Below are 20,943 nucleotides of genomic sequence, written 5' to 3'. Positions count from 1 at the left end.
CTAATCAGCTGTTATTAACAAGGCAAAAGCACCATTGAGGCAGAATCTTCTGAGAAGTATTTCCTCAGGTTTAGCACACAGAAGTTATGGTATAGAAGGGACCAAAGCTGTACCTTGTGCTGTCAGCTGAAATTGGTAATGTGTAAGAGTCTCCCAGGTGAAGCCATGGTTTTGAAGCTATGTGGGGATCATGAATAGTGGCTGAGGCTTGGCACTGTGAGATGCAAGGGGAGGCTGTGAAGGTACAGCCTCAGTAGCAGTAGAAGTTGAGACTTGGAATTCTATGGCATAGTCACAGTCCCTGAAGAGATCCCAGGAGAGGCTGTGAGGGAATGTCCAGCACAGTTGCAACAGAGACCTCAGCATTTTTGAGACATTCCATAGGGTGAGTACCAAGGACAGCAGCAGCTGTGAAGCAGAGCTGGCCTGAACCAATGAAATGAGCTATGAGTGCAGTGGAGGACAGAGAATGAGATGGAGCAGTATTCGCTCTTTATAGCCTGAAATTGTGAATCTAAGAAGTCTCATACTGGGCTACACCTTGTTGGACTTCGGTTTTGCCTTGGTCTAATTGTAAATGAGCCCAAGTTCTCTCTTGGAGTAAGCATGTAATTTGTATTTTTATTTTATAGGATCTTACAATTGCGAGACATTAAAGTTTTAAAATGTTTGAAATTTTCAAGACTATAGGACTATTAAAGGTTAGAATGTTTCATATTATGATACTGATATTAATATGAGGTCTTAGGAATAAGAAAAATAGGAAAGGTTATTGTTTAATAGTGTTGAATTGATGTGTCATATTGACCAGGGGTCAATGTCCTGTTTTTTTTTTTTTTGTTGTTGTTGTTTTTATTTGTTTGTTTGTTTGTTTGTTTTTTGTCAATTTGACACAGCTAGAGTGATCTGGGAAGAACCTCTTTTGAGAAAACACCTTTATCAGATTGCCTGCGGTAAGTCTATAGTGCATTTTCTTGGTTAATGGTTGCTGCAGGAAGGCCCAGCCACTCCGGGTGATGCTACCACAGGGAAGGTGGTCCCAAGTAGATTTGGAATATGTATGTGATTTGTGTCTTCTGTGACAAGAAAAATGTCAGCTTGGCAAATGATCACAAATTGATGACAGTCATAAACTCATTTCATTGAACCATGTTAGCAACCTGCAAAATGCATCATCTACAAAGCTTGAAGTGTAGTACTCAACTATGCTTAGGGTATTGAGGAAAAATCTACATAAATATAACATGTTTTTAGCTAGAACGTTTTATGACTGAGAATTTATGATACATAAAAGTGCGGACTGTGGCGGATAATCTTCACTGCCAAACTGATTCAATTTGATTAATCTAGGAGACACATCTCTGAACCTGTCTGTGAGGGTGTTTTTAGACTGGGTTAATTGAGGAAGGATGGCCACCCTGAATGTAGGCACACCATCCTTTTGACTGGCTTCCAACTGTGAATAAACATAGGAAACAGTAAGCCCGCTGCAAACAAAAATCCACCTCTCTTTGTTTGCTGGCTGCAGATGCAAGTGAACAGCTGCCTCAGGTTCCTGATACTATGGCTAGCCTGTTGGAGTGGACTATATTCTCCAAGTGTGGGCAAAATTAACAGTTCATCCCTTACATTGCTTATTGTCAGGTCTTTGGTAAAATAAAGAAGAAAACTAGCTATTATAAAGGCAGTCTTTTAAAACACAATTCAGCAAATGTTGGTATATATAAGATGATTTCATCTGATCATATGCTTTTTTCCTAACCTTTATCCTTTCACTATTTTTGAGAGAAAGAGAAAGAGAGAGTGAGAGAGTGTGTGTGTCTGTGTGGGTATGTACATGTGAGTGCAGTGCCTATGGTGGACAGAGTGTTGGAACCCCCAAAGATGGAGTTAGTTATAGGTGGTTGTGAACTGCCCCATGTAGATGGTGAGTACTAAACTTTGGATTCCTCCAGGTTTATAGTGAAAGCTCTTAACTATGGGGCCTCTCACCAGCCCTTTCTTTACAATTTTTGACTTATTCTACATTATGTTGTTAAACAAAATGCTAAGTAACTGAAGGTTCATAGGAAACACAGAGAAATAAAATTTATGGGCCAGCTCCCAAATTAGCAAGACTGTAGCAATGACAGAAGGAATCTAAATAAGTGTAGTAGACTATTGACCACACTGAAATATGTTCCTTTGAAAACAAGAAGCCTTGGAGAAAGAACTTTGACTTATGCTCTCTGACAGCAAATGATCCTCCAAATCTGAGAAATATTGTGCAGGCACATGTACCAGCAGGGAGACCACCTCTGCAAATTAATATTAAATTATTTGTTGGGGACTGACATATGCAAACTGTTAAGGATTAACCCATGTAGCTAGAGTTTTCCTGCCTTGCCCACAGTCAGGACAAATCATTGTCACCCGCCAGTCCCACAGCCGCTCAGACCCAACCAAGTAAACACAGAGATTTTATTGCTTACAAACTGTATGGCCATGGCAGGCCTCTTGCTAACTGTTCTTATAGCTTAAATTAATCCATTTCTACAAACCTATACGCTGCCATGCGGCTCGTGGCTTACTAGCATCTTTTCATGCTGCTTGTCATGGTGGCAGCTGGTATTGACTCCTTCTGCCTTCCTGTTCTTTCTTTTCTCTTCTCTGTTAGTCCCACCTATGCTTCCTGCCTAGCCACTGGCCAATCAGTATTTTATTTATTGACCAATCAGAGCAATACATTTGCCATACAGAACATCCCACAGCACTTAGAACATCCCACAGCAAACCCATTTAAAAATTATGGAATCTACTGATGACACCAAATGACAAGAATTCCATCATGTGCTGATCTCAAGTCTCCTACTCTAGAGAGGCTATTAAAAGTATTTCTTTTAAATTTTTATTTATTGTAGGTGTTACACACAAAAAAAATATGTGTGTGAACATACCATAGCATGTGTGTAGAGGCCAGATGACAATTCTGTGAATAAGTTATTTTCTTCCCCTTCATGTGTTTACAAGGATTAAACTCTGGTTGCATGTCTTGCTCAACAATTACCTTTCCCCACTGAATCTTCTTGCCAGGCCAAAGTGTACCATGTTAGTATTCCTGTTCTATTACTCAGAAGAAAGACTTACTGATACATCTAGCCAAGGAGAACTTGATCTCAGAAAAAGCATATATTTCCTACTTAGTATCCAGTTAGCTGGCTTTGCTTTTTGTTTCCTAGTTGTCAGACATAGGGGTTTAAATAAAAGATAGCTTAGGTGACCTGTGCAGTTTTGTATTGTTGAGGTCAGGCCTGATGAATAATGCACATCAGGGTATCCATTATTAATTCTTACAATCTGCAGTAAACAATGAGGACATGGTCTCATCTCTCCTGCCTCCTCCATTGGAGGTACTCAACCTGCCAAGTGTTTCTCACAATACTCCAACTTCTTTCTCTGTGTGTTCTGTGAGACTATAATTGGAAATCTTATCACAAAACATTTTTGCACTGGGCCCTAGTAGAAGTCCCAGCATGCTGTTTATTTCAAAGCAAATAGAGTTTTAAAGATGCATTGTGCTGCAGCTTGCTGGACAATATTCAGAGTGCTGGAACATCCTCTATAAAACCACTAACCACACAGTCCAAAGCACAAACAAATGAAACGGCACTAAAATCCCACTCTTCAATCAACACTATGTCCAGGCCTGTCATATCCCTACAACAGCTGCACTGGGAATGGCTCCTGCATAAAAGCAGAGAGGTTTTCTATTAAAGTAAGATGCATACACAAGTGACTTGCAAAAAAAAGAGAATAATAAAACTCTGCAATCTTTTCCAGTTTTCTCTCTCCATATTTAATGGTGCCTGGCATTTCTATGGATGACATTTAATATCTGAAAGGGCATAATTTCCTTCAGAGCATGGAGGAGTTTCTCTTATGTTTCTGGAAGATACAGAAAAAGTCGTGTCTTTACGTGGGATCTGCCTTGAATTCTTACCAGTCTGTTTGGTTGGATGTTTCTCTTCTCTTAATCTATCCACATTGTACCTCAACCACATCTACATAAATTCTCTATTTGGTATTCCTTTACATGTCTGCAGTCACTCACATTAGCAACAAAAATTAGCTGTGTTACACATGAAGGTTGTGAGAGCAGAATCTAGTCTGTTTCTTCTTCAGTTGAGTTTTTCTGAGACCAGACATCTTGTAAGGTACCTAAGACAAAGGTGGCTGCTTTGGGGAGGCTAGAGGGAGCCTTAGGCATAAGAGCACTCTTTTGGAATATGTCAAATATTATGCCTTTTAGTAGAATTTTGCTGAAAAGAAGATTTTATTTGTTTAAAACAAGCAACAATAAAAGAGTTCTGAAATGAATTCAAGCCATTTCAAAAATAAAGGAAGTTATAAAACATCATAGATTTGCTACTGGCAGAATCTGAAGATCCAAACCCTTGTTATATCAAGTCTGAAGAAACAAGACAGGAGGCATCAACAAACAGGAAAAATACCAATGACCATGAACTAAAATGCCTATGTTAGAAAACCTCCCTGCAGCAAAACTGATAATACCATTGCATGCCTGCTGAAAACTTTTGAGATCCACATGATTTACTTCCTGTCCAGTAGGAAGAAAATCTTCCAGTTTCTACTTGATTAATGGCTAAGGGAAAAGAGTGGATATGAGCAGGGTGCTACTCTTACAAGAAATGGAGGTATTTGTTTATTTATTTATGTATTTATGTATTTATTTATTTTAAGAAAAAGCATACTTTATCCCTCACTGGGGATGGAGAGATGACTCAGCAGTTAAGATCACTCTCTGTTCTTGGGAATGATCTAGGCTCAGTTATCAGCACCCACACAGAAACTCATAACCCTCTGTAACTCCAGTTCCAGGGGATCTGATGCCAATTTTAAGACTCCTTGGGCTCCATGCAAACATGTACCTAGACAAACATGTAGCAAAAATGCTCATACACATAAAATAAACATAAATAAATATTTAAAAGAAACACAATTTTACCTTTGAAATGCATACTTGATATTATGAGAATAAGCAGAGAGATATGAATATTTTCAAAGAAAATTTTCAAATCAGTATTGCTCCGTTTCTTTTCTTAAGATAGAGAATCAAAAAGAAAAAGAAAAAGAGACATGAAAGCAAGATGTAGATTAGCTGTGAAGAAGAAAGAATTTCACAGGAGGAAGGATGAGAAAAGGTAATAGTGATCAAAATATCTTGCATACAGACATGCCTTTGTCAAATAAAATAAAATAAGATTTTGGAGAGTGGTTGGCTCTAAGAAGTTTGGGTAAAGTGCTGTTTCAAATGGACCATGTGTCATCAGTGCCACAGACAAGCATGGGTGCTTCTGTCAATACCTAGTTGGAGAAAAATGAAATAAAGTTCAGTGAGGTGTTTGGAATGGCGGTGAAGTTCCGATGCTACAGAGGAAAGGAGAGGTGTGATGGGGGAGGCACTTGCTGTGTAACTGGGAGCACCAGAGTTTAAGTGTACTCTCCCCAGAATCCATGTAAAACGCACACAAACAACACAATAGTCTATAACCCCACTGCTACAGGGAAGATGGCAAACAGAGACACAGATTCCCCGACATCCTTCAGGTCGGGTAGCCTGGTGTATACAGCACCAAAGCAGGTGAGCAACCACACTCAAGGTTGTCCTCTGGCCTCCACATATGCATTGGGGTACATGTATGTTCATATTCATAGATGTGCTCATCACATCAGATATTAGAAAAAGCAGGTTAAAGAAAGTATTTCAATACAACTGCGAACAGGTTTACAGATTGAAATTAATTACTTTATTAATTTTCTCTTAGGATTTTCATTGCTGTGATGAAGCACGGTAACCAAGAGCAACTTGCAGATGAAAGGGTTTATTTTATCCTACAGCACTCAGATATTCTCCATCAACAAGAGAAATCAGAGCAGAAACTCCAGGTAGGAACCTGAAGGAAGGAATTAAAGCAGGAGCCATGGAGGGATTCTGCTTACTTCAGTGTTCCCATTGTCTTGCTTGGCCTACTCTCTTATTTAGTTCAGGACCACCTACCCTGGGTGGGTGGCGTTGCTGACAATGGTCTGGGCCTTCCTACAATCAAGAAAATGCACTGTAGACTTGCCTATAGGCAACCTGATGTTGGCATTTTTCTCAAAAGAGGGTCCTCTTCCCAGTTAACTGTAGCTTGTGTCCTTCCAAATGATAGATACTTTAATAAGAATTAGAACTCAGGACTGCTGATCTCAGGGAACATTTCATCATTAAAATTAAATAAGGAGTCCAGGTCTGGTGGCACATGCTTTTAATCTCAACACTCAAGAGGCAGAGGCAGGTGGATCTTTGTGAGTTAGAGGCCAGCCTAATGAACACAGAGAGTTATTGGAAAGCCAGAGCTACATAATAGAGATACCTGACCAAAAAAAAAAAAAAAAAAAAGAAAAGAAAAGAAAAGAAAAAGAAAAAAATTTAAATGAATTATAAATAAGCCACCTTGTTCATCTATTTCATTGAAAACTGATGGTTAACATATGAGTGTCATCAAAGAGGTAAGTCACCCAGATATTAAGTTGAATATGTTCTAAAAGTAATGCTATTTTAGTTCCTTGCTTCTCTTATAGCAGATTCTATATTTATTAGCAAAACTTAATGATAATCTGATGGCTTTCAAAACGACAAACATTAATGTGAAGCTGAAATATCAATACATATAGTGTTTGCATATCAAGTATCTCTTGATTACTAACTTATGTTAGACTTTAGTTCCTAAATATTAAATTCAATGTAGCTAGATTAGACTATCTTTTACAAATAATTTGTCTCAATTATGTGTATTGGGGAGGTGGGCACATCAGAGGATACTGGATCCCCTGTGGCTAGAGTTACAGTCAGTTCTGTATTGCCTGAAATCACCCCTAGGAACTGAATCTAGGTCCTTTGTGACTGTTGTATGTGTCTTTACTGACTGAACCAGTTCCTAGAGTTCATTATCATAAAGGGTGTAAGCTTTCTCTTTTTCTCCTAGTAGTCCTTCAGATAAATAACCCAAAATTCTCAAGTTATGTTCTAGTAATTTCACTGAAAATCAGGTAACAACCATTTTTCTGCTAATGGTCTTTGGTGTAGGTGAAGCTCTGTCTCAGTAATGATGTCAGCTTTTCTAAGCTGTCATGGAGCCTTTGACACATTTCAACATTGACACCATTATCTGACTCTTCATCTATTTAATCATTTAAATAATCCAATATTCTAGCAGTGGCTTGCTTTGAAGGACTTGAGCACAGCATCCCCTAGGTAATATTGAAAATAGTTTCCCTAGTTACAAGTAGAAAGCATATTGATTTTCAAAAGAACTGGCTGAATAAATTATACATGTAATTCCAAACATGTGATAGAAAGTCATCTTTATAATGCCAAGTAGAAAGTTCATGTAGATCTTAGAATAGAATCTTCATTAGAATAATTTATGGTGACCAACACTGGGTAGACTAGTGTGTTGCTAACCTGTTTTAGTTCAGGAATATTAAATTGCTCGTTCAGGAATATTAAATTGCAGTACATCTTTGGATGCTCCCTTTCCATCTAAAATCTTAAAAATTGTTATTCAGGACCAAAACTGTATAAGGAGTTTTTTGTTTTGTTTTGTATTTCTTTTTTGTTGCTGTATTCTTTGTTGTTGTTGTTTTTAAGGTGGATTTTATCATTTGAGTGGTTACACCTGTTTCAGGATCAAATGAATTTCTCATATTTACATCTTATGAACTTAGGGCAAATTTTAATAAGGGAAGAAGTGTGTTAACTACACTGTGTAACATGCATAAGTGCAATGTTCCTGGGACAGAAAATAGAGTGACAATAAAAATAACAAGAGGGGTGTACTAAATTCCATTAAAGAAGGAGCAGCTAAAAATCAACACATAATAAACCCTGAGGTTTATTAAGTAGACTTGTGCCTCTAGGAATTAGGAGTAAGACACCAGATATTCTCAGGGTACAGTGAAGAACAATACAAAGAATGACCATAGGAAGAAGTGTCTGAATTAGTACAATCACCTGGCCTTCATGCAGCCACCGTCTCAGGCTCTCCCGAGTAAGTGTGGAGACTGGATCTCAGGATTTTCACTTGGCTTGATTATAGGTCTATGGTTTCCTGACTGCATGTTCTTCCTACTGGAAGTGTTATTACTGTCTCTTTCTGCCTCTGTGATGTTGTATGGGTATCAAAGTCTGATTTCTCAGGCTACACAGCTAGAGAAGGCTTTGTATCAGATGTTAGGAAATGGATCATATATGTACATACACAGACACACACACATACATATATATATATTAAACATTATATATGTATATGGAAAATTGAAGGATTGCTGAAAGTGCTGTTGATTCCTTAGTTTCAAGAAAAAGTAGTGACTTGGAAAATATAGAACTGTTTCTATGTTAGATATGTGCCAGGGCCTCTGGACTCTACACTGCTTTAGGGATGATGTTATCAAGTGGAAATCTCTATAAGGCCAGCCTGCGGATCTGTCCTCAGGACAAATAGAAACTGAATTATATGAATCAGTGCAGCAAACTCAGATTCAACCTCCGACCAGTTTTTAGACTTAAATTCTTTCTTATGATTATACATTTCCTTGGCTACTTCCTTTGCTTTCTTACAAAAATATCATTATGAAATATTTTAAACATGGGGAGGAAAACAGCAAATTAAGAAAACATCAAGAAAGATAAATCTCAGAAACTTTGCTCTGAATCAATATGTAATTTTCGGAATAATTTATTGATCGTAGCATTTATACATATATAAAGTATGAAAACAATAAAACAATATTATGTCATTTTTATTAACATATAATTTTACATTTTGACATGCAAAACTATATTTGGAAAGGAATTAAAATGTTACAGTACAGTAGAAGTTCTTATGTTTTCTTTTTCTCTTACATAAAATAATCCTGTTGTGATTTACAGTGTACTTTTATATTATATAATACCATATATATATATATATATATAGAAAGAGAGAGAGAGAGAGAAAGAGAGAGAGATCCACATATAGTGTATATATTAAGGATATTTCCAGACTTTACAGAATTTTCATATAAATTTTATTTCCTGTTCATTTATTTATACATGCTATGGTATATGTGTAGATGTCAGAGGACAACTTTAGGGAGTCAGTTCTCTCTATTGTGTTTGTCACAGGCATTGGGCTGAGGTCATCAGGCTTGGCTCAAGTGACTTTATCATCCGACCCATCTTGCAGACCCTATAATCAGCATTTTTAAAATTCATTTAGTATCTGATTTTAAGGTATTCCTTCCACTGAATAATGCATCCTTCTGCACATCTATTAATGAGTCTATTATACTTTTCTTCCCATGTATACCATCAAGGAATTTTCCTCTAATACTTTGAAATGAAATCTACCGCTACAATGGGCACTCTTTATCACTGATTCTGAGGTTCTCTTGTAAGAGCTTCAGACACTCAGCCATATGGAAGACATGACAGTTGTCTAGGGTAATTCCCCTTAATTGGTCTTACAGTGTTACTTCCTTTTCTAGATGATATCTTTGCCCTATGATTGTTCTTCATTGCCTTCCTGATCCCTATTGCACTATCATTCTTTCTTCACTTACCATCATTCTACAACTGATTTTCAGAGGAACACACACTACTACCTTCCTACAGTTTTCTGTTCTTCCACTTTTTATATTTCACTTTTCCTGAGTCCAACTCCCTACCTTCACCACTTCTTTGCCTCCTGGGATTGATTTTTATGAGCTACCTCACCACACTAGATTAGAACTCCCATCAACTGGAAAGCTTTGTGTATCCTATGGCTATTTCTCAGCATACTATGATATCTCATATAATTAGCTATTTGATTGTTGTATTCAGGCCTCCTTGAAGGCAAAGCTGGTACTTCACAGACATATTTCCTGAGATTGATTTTGATGCTTAGCATATCTTAATCCAGAAATGGGGCAATCACAATGCAATGACATCCTACAGTTAGACCCAGGCTTGAACATCACTTAGTCATCGGCACTGCAGGCCTCCTTGCATCCCCTGTCAGAGGAAGTGCCATTTCATCTACATGGATCTGTATTCTACAGTATTAGTGTTGCCAAGGAAACTCCTCTGTGTCCAAAATATTATTTCCTTTTGCTGATACCTAAAATCTCATCAACAGAAACATAAAAAAGGAAATATTCAAAATGAAATTATGGTTTAGAGAGGGAATGGTACTTTACATCCACCTTCCCCACACTCTATTCTGTCATTTTCTTTTTACATTTTTTCCTTTGTTTTTTTCGAGACAGGGTTTCTCTGTGTAGCTTTGCACCTTTCCTGGAACTCACTCTGTAGCCCAGGCTGTCTTTGAACTAACAGAGATCTGCCTGTCTCTGCCTCCCAAGGCTGGGGTTAAAGGCGTGCACCACCACCGCCCAGCCCCATTATGTCATTTTCTAAAGGGATGCATTTGTACTGAAGAAAGAATGGTGTCTTGTCTCAGACCTTTTTCTTTTTCTTCTTTAAATTCTACCTTATTTTTTTATTGTCATTACATATAATATTATGGATCTATATGATATTCTTCCATTTACATTACAGGTCTTTTGCACAGGTATTGTCCCTTTCAGTTTAGTGTTTTTATAGGATTCCTGAGTATGAGAAAGAATGAGTCTCTGTGTCTATATCTCTTTCTTGTATTTTTCATGGGCTCTTTTCCTTCTGTTTCTTTGTTTGGTTTTTCCTATCCTGATGTGTTTTTGTTCAATCTTGTTGTATTTTATTTTATTATCCCTTAGAAGCCTGTTTGTTTTTTTAACAAGAGACAGAAAGCTGCCATAGAAATGAGTGTAAAGATGTCTGAATGAACTGGAACCACAACTACCTTTTGGCCCATACCACTGCTGGGATTTTTCTCATGAGAATTCTATTCCTCCTCCCACAGAAATACATATGAATTCATCTTCCTTTATTAATTTTTTATATTATGGCCTTAAAACTATTTTGTTAGTGTGTGCATGTGTCCTGGGGAAGCATGCACATGCCACAATTCGTATGTGAAGATCAGAGGATGACCTTGGGTGTCAGTCATCATTTCTAACTTGTTTGGAATAGGTCCCTTTCTGTTTGGGCCAGTTCAGATGTCTGTAAGTTTCTGAGGAATATTATGTTGTCTTTTCCCACATCTTACCATAGTAGGCCTGAAACTGCCGGTGTGTGCTACTATATACAGTTTTGTGAAGGGAAGGTCCTGGGATTCCAAACTCTCCCTAGTGTCCATATCCATGACTATTGCAGTTTTGTTTGTAATAGGAAGCATGTGGAATCAACTTAGCTGTCTTCCAGCAAAGGAATGAATGATAAAAATGTGGTATACATACATGATGAAATTATATTCAGCTACAAAGAATAACAAAATTATGATATTGGGAAGAAAGTGGATGAGGCTAGAAAATACTATATTAAGTGAGGTAATCCAGGCTCAGAGTGACAAAAAGGATATCCTCTCTAATATGCAGATACTAGTTTCTGATTTTTTTTATAAGTTCATATAAGTGGGGGTGAGTGTGTATAGAGATCAGGAAGCAAGAAAAGGGATTATAAAGGTGGTATAATGGGCTTCAAGGGAGGGAAACAAGGAGGGAAGAAAACACATTTTGTTGTCATGAAAGTGGCAGGGGAAAACTGGGTTGAAAATGTAATGGGAGGCAGAGGGATGGGTAGAGGGATAAGTGGGCAAGGCAAACCAGACAATTGTCAATATGAAAGTGTCACAAGGAAGCTGCCACTTTGCAAGCTAATTAAAAAATAAGTGATAACAAGAAGTAATGTATGTTAATTAAATTATTATTTTAAATTATGGCAGTGACCTTATTCTAAGAAAAGATGGTGATTTGAGTTAAATTGGAATATGAGAGGCCATAGAGGCAAAAGGACCTGAAGCTTATTCATTTCCTTCCTAGGTTCTTTGCTCTGCTTCTTTGCTTTTTGGCATCCTGGCTGCCTCCCAAGTTTTAACAAACACAAATAAAGCTGTTATGAAATTCATGTGTAAGTGTTTATATGCACCTATGTTTTGAAGTCCTTTGGCTAGCTACCAGTGGACCAGAATGGCTTGTGATAAGAAAATGGTTTTGTAAGAAATTGCCCAAATATCTTTCAAAGTGGCTGTACCAATTTGAATTCCTACCATTAACAAACAAGGAGAAGCACCAGTTGTTCTCCATCCTTGGGAGATTTTGGTGGTCTCAAACATCCAAATGGATGTCAGCCATTCTAATCATGACCAAATTATCCCTTACCTCACTAATGAGTGTCTCTGCTTCTCTATTATAACTTTAGCAATGGCCTGCTCTTCCTTCTTTCTAGATAAGAGTTACCAGTATAAGCAATCATGCCATCCACCACATTCATAACAGTACCCAAGCAGAGACAAGCCTCACACTTCTAAAACTTTGCTTAAAACTTATCAACATACCCTTAAGTCTGTAATTAATCTTTCCAACTACATTAATAATGAGCTCTAGGATTTTCCATGGAATGTGGATCCCCTCATTTAAGTATAGGTATGTTTCTGGTCAGCTCTGGATGAAGGGCATTGGCAAGCTTTTATACATTTTCTTGCCTTGGAGATGACATGCAATCAACAGAGGCAAACCATATTTTCTTTAAATGAGTGTGTAAAACAGAGAAAGTACAGAGGCAGAGAAAAAGGAAGGTGCAAGCAAGGCAAACTTGCCATATTATTTGTCCAAGCATGCCCAGGTTTCTTTTGAGACTGACATTCCTTGTCTGAAACCTAAGATGTTTAACAAGTTTAACACCTCAAGAAAATCATGTAGCTGTTTTATGCCAAGGCTTGTGTGTTAGTCTGTGTTCTCTGGAGGAGTAGTACTAATAGCATACATATACACATACATAATATTGCAGAGGGGATTTTCTAGCTTGTCTTATGGAATACAGGCTGTGTAGTCCAACCATGGCAGTCTACACAATAGAGAGACTAGGTGTCCAGAAGCTCCTCAGTCCATAAAACTGAATGTATCAAACATCCCAATCTTAAGATGAAGGCCAGAGGGATTCCTGAAGAAGCATAGGTTTGTTTTTTTTTCAGTCCATGCTGGAAGGCAGAAGCTCGGTTCTGATGTCAGAACAGGATAGTAATAGTAACAGCAGCAGAGCATATGCATTTACCAACAGGGAGCAAAGGAAGGCAGGCAAAACACACTCTGCTTTTCTTCAGATTCTTTACATTTGGGCCACTGCTGGAACGTGCAGCCCACAGTCTGAAAGGGTCTCTCCTTCTCAATGAATTCATCAAGGAAATGCCCTCACAGCCCTATCCAGCTGCATGTTTCTTCATTGATCTCAGTTCAAATATGTTGACAACCAAGAATAATGTTCACAGCTTGGTAATGAAATTAAGTGTATTTAATGATGAACTTTTTTCTTGTTGCTCTGGTTTAGGCTATTTTGACTGCTGATTGAAATGAGATGTGCTCACAGCACATGAATTGCTCTTTCTTTCCCACAGAAGGCAACTTTCCCTTTTCTCCACTCTAATCTTTTACCTCTGGACATTTCCTGAAAATGAATCCCTGAGTCCTTGTTTACTGACACTTACTGTGTGCTTTAGACATCCCAGCAGTTTGTTGAAGTATTAGATTTATACAGTAAAGAGAAATAATGAGGATGAGGGAGATAAGACAGCCACTAGTCCAAGCATGATAAAAGAGATGCGTGCCTGCTTGAAGGTGCAGTGGTCTCAGTTAATGGTGTCTCTCATGCTTTAAACTTTCTGAATTCACTGTGAAGCTAACCCATGAAAAATGTTGAGAAAAATTGAGAAACCAATGAATGTGGAAGAAAAGTACTTTTTTAATAAGGTGTAAATTAATACAAGAAGAGGAAGGGGATGCATAAAAACGAAAAGAGGAGGATGGTAGGGTTTGCTGACACTTTTATTTTACTTCATAGTGTATGGCAGTTTTAAAGCATATTTTTACTATTTATTATTCTTCTATGAATGAATATTTTCCATACTTCTTTCATTGAACTTGGCCAAGCTTTTGTGAGTTTTTCAAAGTTGGAAGTAGTATCCCTTGACTTTAAATAATAGCTTAAAAGAAAAATCCATTTAATGTCTGATTTATCTTATCTAGAATTATTTGCTTCTCGAATTCAATAGCCATGTAGGAAATCATACTGTCCTGAAAAAGCCATTGGGAAAGCACAAAGGGAGAAACAGAGGAAATGCCTCTGCTGTTTTTTCCCTGTATTGCTATAATGAGATACAAGAGGCTGTGCATTTTATGTAAAAAAAAAGAAGAAGAAGAAGAAGAAGAAGAAGAAGAAGAAGAAGAAGAAGAAGAAGAAGAAGAAGAAGAAGAAGAAGAAGTTTATATACATTATGCTTCTGGAGGCTGAATGTCTAGAATTCCTTGAGAATCAAATTAATTACCTTTATGGCATTTAAGTCTACAAAGTATCCCAAGCATTATATCAAGTCTTTATGAGGTTAGCACCCAGAGTGACTTGATTACCCTGTATTGGATTTCCCTTGTAAGGTTCCATATCACCTCCAGACACAAGCACATCAAGCCCAAGATCTTACTTCATGAATCCTTTGTGGGCATACTCAAACCATCATAAAAACCTACTGAGACCCCTCCCACTACCCAGTTGCTAAAAATTTTCCATCCCAAGCTCTACTAGATGGGTTTGAAAACCTTGACCTCAAGAATAAGTCCACTGCAGGTATGTGAGAATGAACACTGGCACTTCTGCTGAGCCTAATAAGCTTCTTAGTTGTGTTACAAATATGTGTTCTTCTTTATAAGATGTCATACAGTGCTGTAATGTGGCTTATATATGATCTATGTCCACAAGCTCATCCCTATATAAAACAACAAAGATGTTTCATAGGACATTCTCCTATGCGTTTTATGTCATTTATGATATTTTCTTTGAAACTTAGTAGCAAATACATGTGAAATTAATTTCTAGTCAGCAAGATGTTTTAGGCTTAGTCAGTAAAGGCACTGCAATCCTGAGGACCTGATTTCAAACTCTAGGGTCCATGTAAAGGTAGTATTAGAGAAACAACCCCAAAAAGATGTCCTTTGATTTTTACACTTGTGCTATCACACCCCTTACATAAGGAAACTACTACTATTACTGATACTACTAGTCGACAATAATAGTAATGTTAAAAATTAACTTCTGATACTCAATATTATTCAAATTTGAAAAAAAAATAATATATATTTTATTTTTCTACCCATGTTGCAAAATGTCAAATGAAATAAGATATTTAAATGCTTTGTGTTTTATATTGGATATATTGGATATACTATGTGAACAAAATATTGTTTTCAGAAATAATAGTAGGCAATAATTATTATGCCCTGTATATTGTTCAACTTAATGATAGACTTTAAAATGACAATTGCTGATCCTCAGCCCTTAGGATTGCATGACCCTATATAATTTACTTCTTTTCTGAACATTAGTATGACAAGGATCATAAGGTATAACCCTTTCTGGCTTTGGTGATGGAACCGCCATATTTTAATTGTCAATGACAAGATCAACACTTAACTGAGAAGAAATTATCAGTGATGAAATTATCAGTGATGAAATTATCAGTGATGATGGGTTTGAGTCCTGGACTGTTTAAAAAAGGAGAGTGAGCCAACCACAAGCATGTGTGCATTCATTCTGCCTCTGCTCTTTGCTGTGGATATTATGTGACTAGTAGCTTCAAATTCCTGCTGCCTTGGCTTCCCCACAATGATGGACTCCCACCTGGAACTACTCAGTGAAAGAATTCTTTCCTCCCTTTTTAACACCAACAGCAAGGAAAACTGGGATGATTGGAGTAGCTGACATAGAAATGAGTTTTTAGTCCATCAGCCTATGAGAAAGCAAATTCTCTAATCACTATTAGTACATAATGACTTTGGAAGGAGATCCTGTTCCAGTTCACCTGCTAAGGCAGAATTGTGGAAGAAGTTGACACCGAGGGATCAGAGAAGCCTTGATCATCAACTTCCAAATCTGTAGAAACTGAAATATTAAATAATAATTATTTCAAACGACTGCATTTTGAATTTTTTTTAATGCAGAAGTAGATAATCGGCCGGGCGGTGGTGGCGTACGCCTTTAATCCCAGCACTCGGGAGGCAGAGGCAGGTGGATCTCTCTGAGTTCGAGGCCAGCCTGGGCTACCAAGTGAGTTCCAGGAAAGGCGCAAAGCTACATAGAGAAACCCTGTCTCGAAAAACCAAAAAAAAAAAAAGTAGATAATCAATCTATTTGCTTGCAGAAATGTAAGGCATGAAGATGCTTACTGTCTTAGTCACTGTTCTATTCCTATGAAAGACACAATGACCAAAGGAATTCATAAAAAAAATAATTAGGGGCTTACTTAGAGTTTTAAAGGGTTAGTTCACAAGCATCATGGTGGGAAACAGACAGTCATGGCTCTGAATCAGTAGCTGAGAGCCATACATCCTGACTCACAGTCAGTAGGGGAGGGAGAGAGAGAGAGAGAGACAGAGAGAGAGAGAGACAGAGAGAGACAGAGAGAGACAGAGAGAGACAGAGAGACAGAGGCTGGTCCTGGGCCTGAGCCTGGTATGGACTGTTAAAACCTCAACTCTCACCCATAGTGACACACCTCCTTCAACAAGTTCACACCTACTAATCCTTCTCAAACAGTTCCACTAACTGGGGACCAAACATTCAAACATATGAGCCTATGGGGGCCATTCTTATTCAAACCACCACATCACTAGATGCTCAAATAACCAACCATATTTTTAGTACCAGAGAAACCATCACATTAATTTTAACTAACTTCTCCATTATTTGGAAAAACCAAGGAAGCTGTTCTATAACATATCAGGGACTTTTGGGGAAACATACTGAATACCCACACCCTGTTGCTGACTAAATAAGTCACTTCAGAGTTAAAAGAACTGTAACTTATTGTGAATGTCTTTTTTTTTTTAATCAGGATTGATTTGAGATTATATGTAGTCAGTTTTTTCATTTATTTATATATTTCTTTACCTATTTATTTATTTGTTTGTTTGTTTAATGTGTGCATTATCACATGCCACAGTAAATGTGTGTATCTGGGTCAAACTCAGACTTATGGCAAAACTCCTTATCCAATGGATTATCTTACCAGCTTACATTCAGTTCTTGACACAAGAGTTTATTATCTGAATTTTTCCAGGTCATTCATTTAATGAGTCCTTTTAGACAGTATAAACCTTTCATTGTATCCTTCTTACTGAGACCTGAAGTACAGTTTTTTTTTTCTCCAAAGACAGATTAAAAATCTCAATCAATAATGGAATCTATATGCCAATGTTCCAATGTTAACTGTGCAGTTCATTAGAGACAGTGGGGATTACTGTTTACTGTAGGTAGAACTTGCTTACTTGACTGACACCATTCACTATCTAATTTTTCCCCTGAAACCTTGAAATACCCTCAGTCCTGGGTCCACCCTGGTAGATTTGTGGGTGCCATAGTGTAGGCAGGGATTCTCACAGCCTTCCAACCCTGCACTGAACAAGTCCTTCCTGGTGTAACTGACAGTTTTATTCCACCACAAAATCTAACATAACACTGGCTTAAAGTATGGTAGGAACAGAATGCCATACTAGATTTATTCTGTCATTGGTTATGTTTCTGTCTCTCTCTGGATGTCCTCATATGTGTGGTCATCACTGACTAACTTGCCCCAACTAGTTTTTGTATTGTAGAACACAAGCCAATTCCAGCCGGGAATTGAATCTCAGTGAATTCTGTTATACTCTGTTGTAATCTGCATATCCAAATCAATATGCATTCGGGATTATTTCAACTAATGCTAATTAGCCTCATACGATCAAAATCTTAGGTGGTTGATATTTAAAAGAAAAATCTCTAAAGTGCTCTATTCTCTAAGAAATCTACATTACAATGTGCGTTTGAATACACAAGCATCTTAATTTGCCTAGAATAAAATATGACAAATTACTGCCCATCAGGAAAAGATCTTCAGTAACTATCCTGACAGAGATGAAAAAGAAAAAAAAAGCCGGGCGTTGGTGGCACACGCCTTTAATCCCAGCACTCGGGAGGCAGAGCCAGGTGGATCTCTGTGAGTTCGAGGCCAGCCTGGGCTACCAAGTGAGCTCCAGGAAAGGCGCAAAGCTACACGGAGAAACCCTGTCTCGAAAAACCAAAAAAAAAAAAAAAAAAAAAAAAAAAAAAAAAAAAAGAAAAAGAAAAAAAAAAGAAATCAGATATAATTTCTCTGGTTTGAAGTACATGATAGAAGAGGCATTCACTACCACTGAAAGTTTGAGGCCTGGAAGAGATCTTAAGTTAGTTGCTACATTTTACATATTGAAGGGGATAAAATTTAATGCGGCATAGAGCTACAGATAAGGACATTATGGTTTAATTCTATCTCAGCAGCATTCTCTGTGTGTGACCACAAACAACTTAAGCTCCTAATTTCAGTGATTTTTTTTTAAGTAAGAGATTCAAATACATGAAAAGAATGAGTTCAGTTCAGGATGCTTCTACAAAGTCAAAAAAGAGGAGTACATTGTGTGTGTGTGTGTGTGTGTGTGTGTGTGTGTGTGTGTGTGTGTGTTGCTGTATATGCATAAGGTGCTTAACAAATTGTTTTATTGTTGCCTCATCTTCTAGAGTCAACTTTCTCTACAATATTATACCCTTTGTGCACCAGAGATTCTGGTGAAATAGCCAATTAATAACTGATAGTGACAAGATTCTGGAAACAAGCTGTTTATAAATTTACAATCCAATAGGCCATATTGAATAGGGGATGGCAGCCATTGCTGCAGGACACAAATGAGGCAACAGAGTGGAATGGTAAATGTGGGTTTTGTCCTTTCCACTGAAACTCCTGGTCTTGCATGTTCATAAATATTTCATTGTTCCGTAATTTTCTTTGGCTCAAAGATGCATCATATTTCTCATTACCTGCCCTCTTTGCTAGAAAATGTATTTTATGGCACCTAAGAATCTGAAGAAAAATAATTTTTGATTTAGAATTCTGGAAACAGGCCAGAAACTCAATCAAGTGTGACATCTGTGCATATTTAGAAGAAGCAAAAACTTCTGACTATAGTGCTTTCCTACTGAGTTATTTGATAATGTGATAGAAGACTCTGGAGCAGGAACACAAGGATAGAGGATGTAGCAAGTGAAGGATATCAGGCTAATGGAAAGACAGAACACTCTTAGAAATGAAAACCCCAAGGGCAGTAGAAATGGAAGCAAAGTGTTCACCTCAGTTGTGTTCCTTCTTCTTCCATACCAGGTAGAATGAGATAATCAGGGCACTTCCATATAAACCCTTTGATGGGATTGGCCAATGTGAATAGAATTATCAGTAGAAACATTCCTTATTGTAACAACATTTTAACATATATGCAAAGCTTATATATACAAAGTTTAGTATATACAAAGCTTGACTAGAATCTATTATAAGTACATCAAGGATTATGAATGCATGAATCACACCTAATAATTAATGGACATAAATCACATTTATAGGAGAAATGGTTTCTTTTCCTGTGTTGTTCATGATTTGCCTGTTTGTACAAAGTAAAATTATATCCTAATATAGTAAATGATGATATTATTTGAAGCATGCATATGTGAGTTTAAGATTCATTTGGGAAAATAAATCTTTGAATATTGCTGGTCTTTACAATCTTATTACCAAAATTAGGCATTAACTTTGAACTGATTTGTGTCAATCCTTTTTAACATACCAGCCATTCATGCTGTGAAAACATTAGACAAATGATGCAAATGCCAATTTAAAGCCCCAGAAATAGCAATGGTGTCTGAAAAAGTATTATTATAATCATGTATTAATTGTCTACATAGTGAATTACATGCACAGTCATATCAATGCATACATTTTACCATTTTTCTACCTTTAGAATGAACATATAGATAAAAATGTAGAATATAATGTTATGTTGTAAGTAAAATGTAAGTGCTTTCGACATTGGACAAAAAGGAAAAGGAATTCAGAAGTCAAAAGGGAACAAACTCAAAGGGAGTGGTTGTTGCTATGATCATCTTACAGAGACTATCCCAGACTCACATGGGTTGTCAGACAAGAGAAGCAAAGGAATGTTGACAGTGAGATGACGAAGATAGTGAAAAGAAGAAACATAGAAGATGGGTGCCATTATTTGCAGAATGGAAGGATTCTCTGCAGATAGAATAGTCAGTGTTTGCTGTCACTTCATGAGGAGGGGTGTGGTGCTAAACTTCATGACTAAAAGCAGAAATAGAAATACATATTCTGGAAACAGAGTTTCTTCATGAGCCTGTGCTGATGGTTCACATACATATCTATACTATCTTGACTATAAGAGAGGAGAGGGAGAGAATAGAGAGGGAGAGGAAGAGGGAGAGGAAGAGAGAGAGAGAGAGAGAGAGAGAGAGAGAGAGAGAGAGAGAGAGAGAGAGAGAGAGAGAACGCTTAAAAATTTAAACTTAACTCTGCTAAGGAGCTAGAGACTTTCCCAAGATATTTCTAGTTTTTTTAACTGCAAAAAAATGTTTCTTAAATGTGCCTCATTGCCTGTATTTAGACCCAATATCCAAGAGGGAGGCATAATTACTATCAAATGCTCATATAACTCACAACATAAAGAGAACACATGACTTATGTGTCAAAATTGCATTGAAATTGTGAAATTAACACTCATGTACATATCAAAATCTTTTAAACTTGATATTATTCAAATTATTCTAGTAAATGACTGATTTTAGAAAGAATATTCCCAATGTCTGATATTGGAGAACTCTGAAACAATGGCCTAGTGCCCAGGCTCATGATGGAGGTGATGAGGAGGAAAGGACCA

Source organism: Peromyscus maniculatus, chromosome 3 (assembly GCF_049852395.1).
Source record: "Peromyscus maniculatus bairdii isolate BWxNUB_F1_BW_parent chromosome 3, HU_Pman_BW_mat_3.1, whole genome shotgun sequence".
NCBI classification, from domain to species: Eukaryota; Metazoa; Chordata; class Mammalia; order Rodentia; family Cricetidae; genus Peromyscus; species Peromyscus maniculatus.
This window is presented reverse-complemented; position numbering follows the sequence as displayed.